The sequence below is a fragment of the Oryctolagus cuniculus genome, chromosome 1, assembly GCF_051225735.1.
Source record: "Oryctolagus cuniculus isolate XC-2025 breed Fujian yellow rabbit chromosome 1, ASM5122573v1, whole genome shotgun sequence".
Taxonomy (NCBI): domain Eukaryota; kingdom Metazoa; phylum Chordata; class Mammalia; order Lagomorpha; family Leporidae; genus Oryctolagus; species Oryctolagus cuniculus.
Genome location: NC_142867.1, coordinates 86,844,853 through 86,858,940, shown reverse-complemented (window position 1 = coordinate 86,858,940; position 14,088 = coordinate 86,844,853). Strand labels below are relative to the sequence as shown.

The window sequence follows — 14,088 nt, the reverse complement described above, 5'->3', positions numbered from 1 at the left end:
CTCAGAGACAGGGAGCTCAGTTGGCGGCTTCTGTAATTACTCAAGTAACAGATGTAGTGACCATGGCTGAAAGTTACCCATTGGGCACTACTTCAAATCCTCTCTGCCCCATTCTTCACTCCCATCACTGCAGTGGTCCCCATTTCTGCACAGACTTCAAGTGGCTCTGGACAGATGTAGACTGAGAGTATATTCCTGAGCAAGAAGTCAAGTACTCCTGCTTCTTGAGCAGTCTTCTCTGATGTTGCTGTATGGAACTCCCCCAGAAGAACCTACTCTGTAGTCTCATGTGTGCAATGCACAAGTATCAAGGTGCTAGTGCCCATAGTGCCACACTTGAATGATAGTGCATAGGAATCCCCTGCATGGTCTGATGCATTTCATGAGGCTCCAAAAGAGCCTTCAGGATCAAGGATTTGTGGCAGTGGCCCACTCATAACATAACCTTAATTCAGCTCTTGCACCTTCCCTGTTCATCCCACAATCCCTCCTGCTCCCTGAGGCCACTCTCAAATCAACCACTATTCACAGGACTTGTCTTGGGCTTTGTTTTTGTGGAACCCAGGCTAAGGCAGATAGTCACAGAAGCTGATAACTCACATGATACTGGGGTCAAGGAAAAGAGGAATGGAGCTTCCATTATGAGTGATGGAACTGCCAGGGGCTGGGGCTGTTGTGACTATGTCCCTCTCCAACACACACACATATGCACACACATGCACACATCCATATACCTCTCTTCTCATCTCTATATGGCTACCAGTGTTATTCTTCTACATGGTAACCATGTGAGCATATGACTGTTGGAGTTGTGGCTGCAGCCACTGCCCATTGTCAGCAGAGTTTGGTATTCCATATCACCAATCCAGGAAAATATAAAAATTAAAAATGTGAATGCATTTCTATCAAATATGCATCAATTTCACACCATTGCAAAGTCAAAACTCCTAAGTAGAATCAGAGTAAGTCAGGAACTAAATGTACCTCCTCTGTGTAATTAGATACATTATTGTAAAATCTAAAGCATTTTGATCCTGCAAACAACACATTTCTTTATAACTCATACACTAGAAGTTGGAGTAAGACAAATGAACACAGAGGCCAGCATTCTCCACACATAAGTCTCCAAATGGTAGAAAGTCTACAAATGGTAGAAAATTTCAACTCTGCTTCATTTCAGCCCTCCACCCATTTATTTTCTCTTGTCCAGGTTACAGAGATGTGATTCCCTTTTTGTAATCTACAGAGTTCATACCAGAAAAAATTGCTATGTTAAGAATCATGTTTTTGCTTCATTCCTATTTTTGCAGCAAGCTCTCATTTTTCATTTCTTTCTACACTAGATACCACCTCTGAGATCTTCAGGAGGTGACTTCCTTGTCCAAATGTTGTGAATCCCTTACTGTCGGCCCACTTTTGCCCAGAAATATCTCTGTAACCAGAGAGGGTATGAAAGCATTCATAGCCTTTAAGAATTCTATGTTCTGCGTTCAAGGTCAGTTTCCCAAAGAGAGAGTGGGGGCTACTGGGGCAAGCTGCCAATGGAGCTGGGTAGAAAGTAGCTGGATGAGATGCCATTTTTCCACATGCAAACAGTGGCAAAGAGATTTGTTTATGCCTTGTCATGACTAGACAACCCAAATACCACCAAGCCTGCATCAGCAGTTGGGTCTGGGTTTTGTCATTGTCAGTCCCCCTGGTATTCAGAAGAGCTGCTGGCTCAGGAGGGCCAGCAGAGTTTAATTTCCAAATGCATCTGAAATCCTTTAAGCCCTTTGTTGGAGCCATTGCAAAATCATAGTGGGTATAAGCCTTTTTTCCCTTCAGTGGTTGCATCACAGTCACCAAGACAAGCACAACTGGCTCTTTCTCCAGAGAAACACTGGCATCCATGGTCCAAAGGTAAAGCACGCTGGGCCCTGGCTTGTTAAATTGCATTTCATTAGAGAGCCCAAGTGAGCATAGGCTGAGAGCAGCAGCCCCTCTGGGGAGTGGGAAGCAAGTGCCCTCTCTTTCTCCAGGGAAGGCAACAGCATATGGTATTCTGCCTGTGACACAAATGGTTAATTTCCACCAGCTTTTCTGTTGTTTCAGCAACTCTGGGATTAGAAAGGACAGGTTCTTTACAATTCCCTCCAATATCTCACAAAGTTACTTTCCAAGTCTGCTTTTGTTCTGCTGATGCTCTTTCAGCAGCTTTGTTTTGCTAGGGCAGTAAACACTTGGCTTGGGATGGAATGGGATTTCACTGCTTTGATTTTCCTGTGCCTTTACCCAGGGTCTCCAGAACAATTAGTTTGAATCTTGAACTAGCTAGTGGTAAATGTTTCTCCTTTACATGCACACACAAAAAACTTGCTTGCAGCTCTCTCTCTCCACTCCTTTCTGCCCTTCCATGTAGAGTTATTGTGGAATCATATTCGTGCATATGGAATATGAATCAACTAAAGCAAAGGCAAGATATTTGACAGTCGGTGGCAGTGGAAAGTTGTGTGTGTGTGTGTATACATGAGAGAGAGAGAATATTCTCCCTAAATTCTACAGGCCCAGTTGTTAATACTATTCCCATTTTATAGAAATTGAGGCGTAACTTGCTTGACTCATGACTATGTTACAAAATTATGCTTGATATGATTTCCTAATGCCTATAAGTAAAATGCTCCCATCTTTTTCTCAGCATTATCTGTGTAATCATGTCAGTGTGATTTCACTGTACCAAGTCCTAAGGCTGATAAATAATAATAGCTACAATTATTAAAATTTTTAATGTATTAGATGCTGTGCTTGGAGCTTTACGTACATATCCCACACAAAATTGCATGGCTGAAAATAATATTATTATTCACCATTTACAGACACCAAAACAGAAGGTAGGTACAGGTGTTGTTGTATGGTGGGTTAAACCTGAATCCCCTATGGGAGTGCCAGTTTGAGTCCTGGCTACCTCACTTCCAATTTACCTTCCTGCTAATGCATCCTTGGAAATACTAGATGATGGCTCAAGTGCTTGAGTCCCTGCCACCCCTGTGAGAGACCAAGATGGAGTCCCAGGCTCCTAGCTTTGGCCTGGCATAGCAAAGCATAATGGATGCTAAGGGCAATTGGGATTTGAGAAGTGAACCAGTAGATTGAAGATAATTCTCTCTTTCTTTCTCTCTCTCTCTCTCTCTCTCTCTCTGCCTTTCAGGTTGGTGAAAATAAACTTTTTTTAACAAAAGAAAACAGAATGTAATATTGTTAAATAAGTAATTCACTCCAGATCAGTGGGGATTTATAATTGTAACCCAAAGCTTCTGATTATAGTCTAAAACCTTCTCAGAGCCTGGTCCATTTGGTCTTCTGATTTTCTTAGGAAAAGCCCAAGAAGAGAATAGTTGTTTGATTATTTTCCAGTTTTTCAGAGTGTGAGTGCCAGTACTTCATTTCTAATGTACATACAGATGTATCTATTCAACATAGGGGAAAAGTGAGTTAGAGATAAATACTTCAGGGAAGCTGAAACAAAAACTTACTGAGGTTGTTATATGCTGGGTACTACGTTGGGTACAAAGATAAGATTCCCTGCTTTCAGGGTATCCACAGTCTCCAAAGGATAGAAACTCTTGGACACATATTTGGAACAGAATGCAGTGAGTCTGGTGAGGGGCCGTTGCATACATTGCCACACAATGTAATTGAGCCTCTGGGAGATCCCAGTGCTGACTACTCATCGTTTCCAGATACTGAAATTTGCACAGCTAATATAATTTCCGAAGGCAACAGTGTCACCAGCAGTTCATGAAAATGGGAAACAAACAACTGTAGCAAAAAAAAAAAAAAAAATGGGGGGTGGGTATAAAGGAACTAGAACTTCCTAGTCAAAACGTTTCTGAGGCTCCCACCCCTTGCTGAAGAGCAGAGCTACTCAGCCAAGTTATCCACATTACAAGTCCACAAATGGGCTGGCCAGACAGGATCCCCTTCCAAGGACACCCAGCACAGAGTATGCTGAGAAGGCAGAAAGTTGGGGAAGCCTCCCTCACAGCCCCAGGGGACTTGACTCAGGTGGACACCAAGTCCCGAGGGAACCAGTGAGAGCCTCTTCTGCAAAATTTGCACCACAAGACCTGCAGATGATGGCCTTTGCTTATAACTGAGACTCAAGAATGGCTATACTGGCCGGGCCATGAGAAGAGCAACTGAATATAGGACACTTGGGAGGAAAAGTGAAGGGAGAAACAAATAAAAAGGAGTACAGACAAGAGAGCTTACAGTCCCTGGAAAATGGAAAGAGAGCCCTTGAAATCTTTCTACTTCACTTGGGTTTCAGTGAGGTCTAATTGTACTTTCCTTTTTGAGTTCTGCATCATTTTCCTGTCTTGTTTTTACTAAATTCTTTTACAGTTGCTAATTTTTGTAGGTTTATGTTTCTTTCTACCAAAAGGTCCTTGACTAGAACACCTTCAACTCTTCTCGATGGAGTCATAAATTGACCTTTTTAATCTACCATTTCACTTTAGGATTCAGACTCAACCAAAGCTACTTATTTAGGCCTTTGCTGCTTCTATTTCTTGGTTATAAGTTCTCTCTGCTCTAAAAGCCCATCGCCTACATGTTCAAGTGTCCACCTGACAGCCAGCCTTTGAGATCCAGGGAGAAACTCCCCCCAGGGGCTTCTTTGAACCCTCCAGGCTACAACCAATCTCCTTTCCTCCATCAGGCTTTTCATGTAGGTATCCCAGCTCTGGTGTTTTCTTCCTTCTATAGAGCTCTCAGTAGAGCTACCTTATCTCTTGTAATACAGATGCTTCTCAACTTACCATAAGGTCACATTCCAATATAAACCCATCGTGGGTTGAAAACACCACAAGTCAAAAATGAACCTAATACACCTAACCTACCAAACATCCTTGCTTAGCAACACGGTTATTAATAGATACAGGGTCATTTATTTACCCTTGTGATCCGGTGGCTGGCTGAGAGCTGCAGCTCACTGCCACTGCCCAGCACCATGACAGACCATTGCAGAGCACATTGCTAGCCCAAGAAAAGATCAAAGTGTAAAAAATAATTTCTACTGAACGCACATCCCTTTCACACCATTGTAAAGTTGACAAATTGCAAATTGAACCATCCTAAGTTGGTGACTGCTTGTATGTTAAAAGTTCTCGGAGCCAGACTTTTGTTTGTTTCCAGACTTTATTAATATTTAGCATTTAATAGACACTCAAATAAATTTATAATTTTATAAAATTAGTGGATAAATTCAAATTACCAGAAAGCACAATTAACTGAAAAATGTCAATCCAATTTTGGAGGGAAAAATAGAAAAATTAGGTCATGTCAAATAGTAGCCAAAATACAAATGAAGTATACCCAGAGATCACTGCCGATGAAATCAAATCTTGACCTTAATCTCTAAGGTTTCTCCCACTACCAAAAAAATAATAATAATAATAATTCAATGCCTAGATAGTTCTATACTATATACAAGAAAGCCTCAAACAAGTGTAAAATGTAGTTAAAAGGCAATACACATTTTCCATGAATGTTTTGAAATCTCCTTGTCCATCTGCAATATTCCACAGAAGACCTGTTTTTAGGAGCAAGTATTGAGATACTGCACATTTTTGGTAACAGAGACAGTCTTATTATCCACTCACCAAAATACTTATCATCAAAAACACATTGTATAATTATTTATTACATCCGTTTGCTTATCTTTCTTCTACTGGAATGTGAGAGAATGGCTTCTCATTTCCTTTTATTCACTGATGCATAGCATGTGTCTAGAAGAGTGCTTGGTGTGGAAAGTACAAACAATAAATAGAGGAATCAATGGTTGAATGATGAGTGAACAGGAAATATAAAAACACATAAGGTATAACCTCTGCCCTCAATGAGCATCCAGTTATGCTTAGTATGAAGTACACTTTCCAAGCTCTGCCCAGGTCCTCTACCAGGCCAATGCCTCTTGCCCCAGTTGCTATAAACATTTGTTGCTAAGAGCTGGAAGTTGCCACCTACTTAGGAGAATTTCCCCCAGTAGATGGGAAATGTCCCCCTTGGAATGGCCTGGGAGGTTGTACATCATCTCTAGAAGAGAACATTAGCTCAAATGGAGCCTTCTTGCCCCTGGAGTGGGCAGGACTTGCAATGTCACTCACCATCCAGAGTTCCCCAAGGGGTCATGGGTGAATGCACATCTTTGTCTGGTTCTGTCTCATTCTAGGCTTTTCCCACTCAGTACCTGACAAGTTTGACCTGATAGTACTCTCTCAGAAAACTGTGGCATAAAACTCACCCTTTCTCAGGCTCTGCATCTCAAGAATCCAACCTCAAACATTTGGGATTATTTATCTAGTATGTGCCATGCAGTAGTTTTGAGACATTTTATCCCTCTGGAAGTTTAATCTTAACTTCACAATTCAGTTTGCAAGACAGTTATCACCCCGATATACCCAAACTCATATAGACTAAATCATATACTTAATAAAAAAGCAGTTGGTCAAGGTGGGATCTGAACACTGATCTACCCACCAACTCAAGAATTTCTACCTCATATTATTGTACATTAGTGAAAGAGTTCATTCATACATTCAGGAGCATTTTAAAAAATGTTTATTTATTTGTTTTTATTATTTGAAAAGCAGAGAGAGAGAGAGAAAATGAAAATGAGTGAATCTTCTATATACAAGATTCAGTAGGCTGAAGCCAGGAACCAAGTGCTCCATCTGGATCTCCCAAGCAGGTGGCAGGGACTCAAGGACTTGAGCTATATTCTATGCTGCCCATGTGTTCTGATATGGGATGTGGCAATTCAAGTAGCAGCATAACCCAATGTGGCACAATGACGGATCCCACAGGAACATTTTTAATAACAAAAAGAAAACTGAACTTGGTTTCATGGCTGGCCCTCAGTTAACCAGAATATGTGACTGGTCACAACCTCCTAATCCCTAAAATCAAGCCCAGCTGGCTCTCCCTTCACAGTCTGATGAGAAAGCCTTGACTTAGCAGTTCACACATTCCAGAATCTTTCAATACTTTTCACTGCCATCAGACCTTTAAGTAAATTCTCAGCACAATGGGGAAGCAGCTATCTGCTGACCTATTCTGTTGATTGATGAAGATATCAAAATGTTAAGTGATATTCCTCATGCCACATCACATCTCTTCATCAGACCCCAGCATTTTTGATTCTTTACTCGTGCCTCAGACTTTTAAATTGCTATCTTGTACCCACAGCTTTCACTAGTACTGAGAATGATGTTAGGAACATGTTTTGACCCTTATCTCTCATTAGCTGTGCCTGATTCCCCTGGTCAACAATGTGGTGAAAACATTAATTTGTGAAGAGTGATCATCTTTTTAAGACAGTATCTGCATTCTCATACAACAGATTAAATTGGAATTTGGGATGAATAATATGTAGAACTAAAATCTATGACATATTTAAATCTTACTGAAATGGGTAACTTATACATCCAATTCCTACTTGAGATACTTCTACTACTTTGCTTCCATAGCCCATCTGTCTCTTTTGAGATGTATTATATTGTCACAAAGGAGATTTTGAACTTCTAAACACCTTTTAAAATTTTCTCCTGGTTTGAGCAAGCAAGAGGTTTTGAGCAAGCAAGAGGTAAGTAGTAGGTGGGTGGATTTCAGGCCAAAATGGGGCACAGAATGATAAAATAACAAAATGCCACTGGAATTGGAAATTGTGGTTTATTGATTCTTCAGTTCTTTCAATGAAATTAACAGGAAGAGATACAAGTTAATTATGAATCACTGTATTCTATCACTGATATTTTTGATCCTGTCAAAGCAATGCTCTAGATTTTCAGATCCTATCTATATTTGATTTTTGCTTGGGAACATTAGACTTTGTATAAAGGAAGAAAATTCAAAAAGGAGCTTTCATATAACTCTTTGGTATAAAAAAAGAAAATTGTTATGTGTTCCCTCTTATATATTAAAAGCAAAATTTATAACTACAACCCACAAATGGGTATGCTTTTTTTATTTTGAACAACTCTACACTCTAAAGATGTATTTACCAAAATTAAGATTCTCAAACCTCTACATTCACTATAATAATAAACACTGGAAAGTCAACATCTCAACTGCTGATGAAAATGTGAAACCCAATGATCATGTTGCAGACTGGGAGGGCAGAGCCCTGTGCTTGCAGGTCTGAATTCAGCACAGTGTAAGCTAACTTTGTGATCTTGGACATTAGTTTACTCATTCTCCCTTGGCTTTGATTTCCTCAATATTGTATATTAAGAGAATAGTACTAGATAATATCTAGACAATCACATATATTTATGTGAATTCACATTTCATTAAATTCGTTTAAGTCCTTTGGAGAAATATCTCAGGACCTCCATAATATTTTCCCCAAATTATATGAATTTGGTTTCTCAGAGCATTTCTTTATAGGATATGGTGATATAAGAAAACATAACTTTCTCCCAAGAAACATTTGTCAAGTTAATACTGGCTTGTGTGAAATATATTGGTTCTATTAAAAGCATGTTGAGGCCAAGGAAAAATATGATGGGCACTGTGAATTGAAAGTACACTAGAGAAAAATCTGAGTGGTGACTCTGCAGAACTATTCAAGACTAAAAAGGTTGGACAGAAGACATAAATCTAGATAAGACAGAAGTCAAGTCTAAACAAATCAGCCAGTGCAGGAAGGGTGGAGGAAGCACTGTAGGTCACAGCAGACAGAGTCCAGAGTCTGGGGTCAGAGAATGGATAATAATAGCACTGAAGAACAGAAACCATCAAGCAGAGACCAGATTTTAGGACATAGCTCGTTCCCTCTCTATGCTGTTTACATTTCTCTCGGTATAGGTAGCTGTGCCCACGGATTCTCATTGTAGTAAGAATAATGTAAGATGTAACAATGACAGAGGAAAGATTTTGACTTAAGCAAGATATTGGCAAATATTTTGGAGGATTGGAAAATCAGAAGATTCAGATGGTTCAGAGATACCAGAGGCAGAAGATCAGATAAGAAATGAGAAAGCAGTCTGTCCTAGTCTTTCTCAGACACTTACTTTGTATGGAGGGAAAACAAGCCACTCCCTGCTTCCTTTGTAGTCTCACACCAAGTTGAACCAGTATGGCTAGCAACAGAGAACACACTCTAGGTAATGCAGGCATGGACACAATCCTCACCCTTATGGAGGATGCCATACAATAGCTGGCACAGCTTCATCTCTCTCACAGCAACTTCCCTTGAGCTCTACACAAAAGAACAATGCAGGAGCCTGCTCTGCATAAGAACTCCCTCTTACATATCTCCTTCTGGTTCTGTGTGAAGATGCTCTGACCCATTTCTCACACACACACACACACAAAAGGTTTAAGACAGCATTTATTACAGAAATCCATGGCAACATTGAAGGTGCTGTGGACATAGTAGAAGTTCCTTTCCCAAAGGAGACTTCTATATCAATTGACTGACTAGAGAGAGATATTCTGTTGTATATTTTCAATAAACTTTCTAGTTGCCCTACAGAGAATGTACTTCTGCCAGGCAACAGCTAGGATGCTTTTTAGGAATCCAGGTAAGAGATGGTAGTGACTTGAAATTCTAACATTCTCCTATGTCTGTTTTGCTTACTTTCTAGGAACATCGAAAAATTATACATCTCTGTCCCGTTTGCATTAAGGTTGTGGCATGGGACTAGTTCCAATCAATGGGTTGGGGGCAGAAATAGTGTGTATCTCTTCCAGACCAGAGCATCTGATTGCTGGGTGAGACCTTCCTGTGCTGTCTTCCTCCTGCAACTGTGGCTGGTGGCATTCCAGATTATGGAGCCTTTTTCTTGGGAGGTCTGGAGTGAGAAAGAAGTGGAGAGTTCCCTGTTGATATGCAATGGATATGCAGCCTGAGTGAGAAGTAAACACTGGCTGTTTAAACCACAGAGATGTGGGGGTTATTTGTTCCTGTGGGAGAACCAGAATGTAATGTACCCTAACAAATGTATCAACTAACTATAGAAATGCTGAAAAGTAACCAGATTTGAGATGCAGTTCAGAGACTTAATTGGCAGTGCTTTTTGACAGAATGGAGATAAATGGCTAAAGAAAAATCATGACAGTGATCCCAACAGTTAGCCGCGACTGACATTGCTAATCAATTATAACTCTTGTTCCTGCTAAACTCAATTTCATAATCTTTGTTAATACAGTGCTATAAAAATATAATAGATCAAAGCCGGCGCCGTGGCTCAATAGGCTAATCCTCCACCTTGCGGCGCCGGCACACCGGGTTCTAGTCCCGGTTGGGGCGCCGGATTCTGTCCCGGTTGCCCCTCTTCCAGGCCAGCTCTCTGCTATGGCCAGGGAGTGCAGTGGAGGATGGCCCAGGTGCTTGGGCCCTGCACCCCATGGGAGACCAGGAAAAGCACCTGGCTCCTGGCTCCTGCCAGGATCAGCGCGGTGCGCCGGCTGCAGCGGCGGCCATTGGAGGGTGAACCAACGGCAAAAGGAAGACCTTTCTCTCTGTGTCTCTCTCTCACTGTCCACTCTGCCTGTCAAAAAAAAAAAAAAATATATATATATATAATAGATCAAGGAGAAGTGAAAATTATGACTTTCCAAACCTGGAGCTGTATAATCTCTTGCATCTTCTAGCTCTAAACAGCTTTAACTCTACAAAGAAGCATAGAGACATATGGTTGGAATTTTATTTTGTAATCATTGAAGTAGTTGGGATGAAGCTAACCAACCAAATTCTTTTCAATCTCCCCAAAAGGTACAATGGAGGACATTTCTATGACATTACTAACTGCAGAAAAAGTCAAATTGTAACAGAAGCACTAGAAGAAAGTTACTTCAGTAAATATTTTATGATAACCAGAAAATAACTATTCAGGCATAATAGCTGTTGGTAGATTTAGATATTCAAAATACCTTACTCTAAAACTAATATTTGATTGGACTAAATTTAAAAGGGAATTTGAAAAGTTCTTTGTTTTTGAAAGTCTTGCTTTCAAAGAGTATGGCTCTATTTATTGCTCCGCCACCTTGGACAAGTCACTCTAATGTCTCTGAGTCTTAGTCATTTGTAAATCAGGAGTAATTATGAAATTTGTTTTGAGAATTAAATGAAGTAATATGTATAAAATGCTTGGTAACCTACACAATACTGATCTAATATGCAGAATTATTATTCTTAAGAGTGAACTACAGAGATTTCTCTTTTATTTTTGAGTCCACATATAATACTGATGAGGCTATGTAGGAAACATGAGAAGTCCAACTCACTATAAATTTGAATCATGACACAATGGCATTTTCAATAATCACTGGGCTGCTGATCCTATGTATCAACTCATGTGGGAGAAAAATGAAATCACTATTCACTGTAAACATTATTAGAACTAATGAAATCAGCAGAGCGTGCTCTCATTAATTCAAGTATTTGTTAAGCAGTTGATGGTGGTAATCTTAGTGACATTCTCCCCACCCCCAAACGAACACTACCTTGAAGATGGTGATAGAAAAATGTATCTGAGCCTAGCTCCCAACTCACTCCAACACGTTTCTCAGTTCTTTAGATATTTAGCAGTGATATTAGAGTGTGACAGCTGAGCACCAAAGATAAACAGGTACTGAAGGAAGTAGGAGAGATGAGTGAAAAGAATCTCTAAGTGACCTTTCAGTTTAATGCCACAGCTAGAACACAATAGCATTTTAATCATCAGGTGAAGTAGATATGTTATAATTCTATTACAGGCCTGCCATGAAAAATAAAATAAAATAATCTGGGCAACAATTTAGGAGCATGATTAAATCCAGTAATGGGTGTGATACAATTTTAAAGAGTTTCTGTAATTAGGTTCTGAATAAATTCTATCATATCTTGATTTTTTTACCCTTTGGGAAATTCAGTAACTTAGATAAGATACGTAATGTCTGTTCTCTAAGACATTAGTTTTAGTTAACAGCTAATTAAGTCCTAATTTTTGATATCAAATTTCCTCTTTGCATTTATATCCAGGTCTACACAGCACGAAGCAATTAAAAAGTAGAACAATTATACAGTAAGTCTGGGAAACTACCCCACAGGGCACACTGGACTCTCAATCTGCCTGGAGTAGATGGTTGAGTTCAAAATAATCTGAGGGCCTGTTTGTGAACTATGAATGTATCTGTAAGTTTCAGATTTTCCACTAACTCACTGAGCAACTTACAATATGCCAGCTATTTATGTTAGGCAGTAGGAGTATAAAAATTATTTAAACCTCTCTTCCCTTAATGTGCTTAGAGCCTAGTGAAGAAAGTCACACAAACCACACTGAAACAACATGGCAAATCTTGAGAGAGCCACAGCTCACACTGGATTTCAGCACACCTCAAAGAGCTGATAACTAGCTGGATTTTGAAGACATGCTGGGTGGACATTGTGAATCAGCTCCTGGACCTCTTGGGATGCCTGCATCCCATATCAAAGGGCCTGGGACGGAGTTCTACCTCTCTCTTCCAATACCAGCTTCCTGATAATGCACACACCCTGAGAGGCAGCAGATAATGTCTCAAATGTTTGGATCTTTCTCTCTCTCTCTCTCATTCTGCATTTAAAGTAAATATAAATAAATAAAACCATTTTTAAAAGACACATGACAGTTACTCAAGTAAATAAAGACAAAAAAGGTCATTTCAGATGCAGGGAACAGTTTGATCAAAGACATCCAGGAGCTGCATATTTGGGAGCACTGATGAGCTCAGCTTGGAGTGTGTTGTGGGAAAACAAAATAATCCTAGCAATATCTTAATATAAAAAAAGTCAAAGGTCAAGTAAGAGTTAAGGGCTGGGAATATACATAGATTTCAGACTCTTCAGCTAATTAAGAGGGGAAGAAATCAGAGAAATAGATCAGAAAATGCCACTGGGACGCTGCAGAACACCCAGGCTAAGACAAAGAAATCATGAAAGGGCAGTAGGTAACTGATCAGAATGGTAGAATACGACCCACGGAAGGAATCAAGAATGGTGAAAGTTTCAAGCAGATGACCAACAACGTCAAGTAAAGAATAAATACAACTTAAGAAGAGCCTAAAATAATACACATTGTATTGAGCAGTATGAAGAGCATTTGCAACCTCTTAGAAAGTAGTTCAATGGTGTGGTGGTCAGGGGAGTAAGGAGGAAGAGATAGATCTTGGACAGTGCTTCTTAACTAAGAATGGGAGTGAGATGAAGAAAATCTAGGTCAAAAGAGGATCGTTTTAAGCTGAAAGAAATTGAAGGCATTAGAGATTGACGGGAAAGAATGACTAGAAAGCAAGAGATTAGATACATAGGGAAGATAAAAGAATGTCACAACAGATTTCTGCAGAAATCTGATAAGAATATCCTTGAGTGTGGTGGTGCTTTTAATAACTTTTGGTCATACCCCACTGTACAAAATACATCTCAATCAAGATCCAGTATACACACAAAGAAGTACACACCACCACAGGTGTAAAACAAATAACTTGTCATTAGACAGTTCTTCCCTTCCTACACGTTAGCTATCTGAAATTAACCATTATGGTTTTCTTTGGAGACCTTGAGCTAAGAGAATTGTGCAACTGTCAAGTTGAGAGCACTAAGCGTAACACTTGGCACCCTACAGGTGCAAGGTGCTTATTGATTGGAATGTAGTTTGTGATATAGTGTAGAAGTGTGCTGTGTAACCAGCCTTTGTGTTTATACTGTTTATCCAACAGATCAATAGTGTGTGATGAAACTTTGACTGTTTCAGACAATCTGGCTCCATGTGCTCATTTAACAAATATTTATTGAGCACTGACTATGTGCCAGGCACTATTGTAGGTGTAGGGATACAGTGTGACCCAGAATGACGTGGTCCCTGCGCTCAAGTTGCTCGTGTTTTCTGTTGGAGAGGAAGAGAGATGACTCTGTGTGTGTGTGTGTGTGTGCTGGTGAGATGAGAAAGGGGGGAGACAATAAGCATGCAGGAAGAGAGGACAGCATGTGTGAGCTTCAGGCTGGGGACAACATGGAGCATAGTGCTGGCATGTTTGAGGAACTGAGGCAAGGCCAACGTGGCTGCAGCCCAGTGATGGGGAGGAAAG

General features: G+C 40.1%; 2 long non-coding RNA genes across 10 annotated transcripts in view; one reads left to right on the top strand and one right to left on the bottom strand.

Moving 5' to 3' along the window:
• The window catches only part of LOC103349689 (uncharacterized), a 109,151-nt gene that overhangs the window by 52,635 nt on the left and 42,428 nt on the right, over positions 1-14,088 (bottom strand). The gene's annotated exons all lie outside the window — the stretch shown is intronic.
• Positions 1-14,088, top strand: part of LOC103349685 (uncharacterized) — an 85,022-nt gene that overhangs the window by 45,866 nt on the left and 25,068 nt on the right. The gene's annotated exons all lie outside the window — the stretch shown is intronic.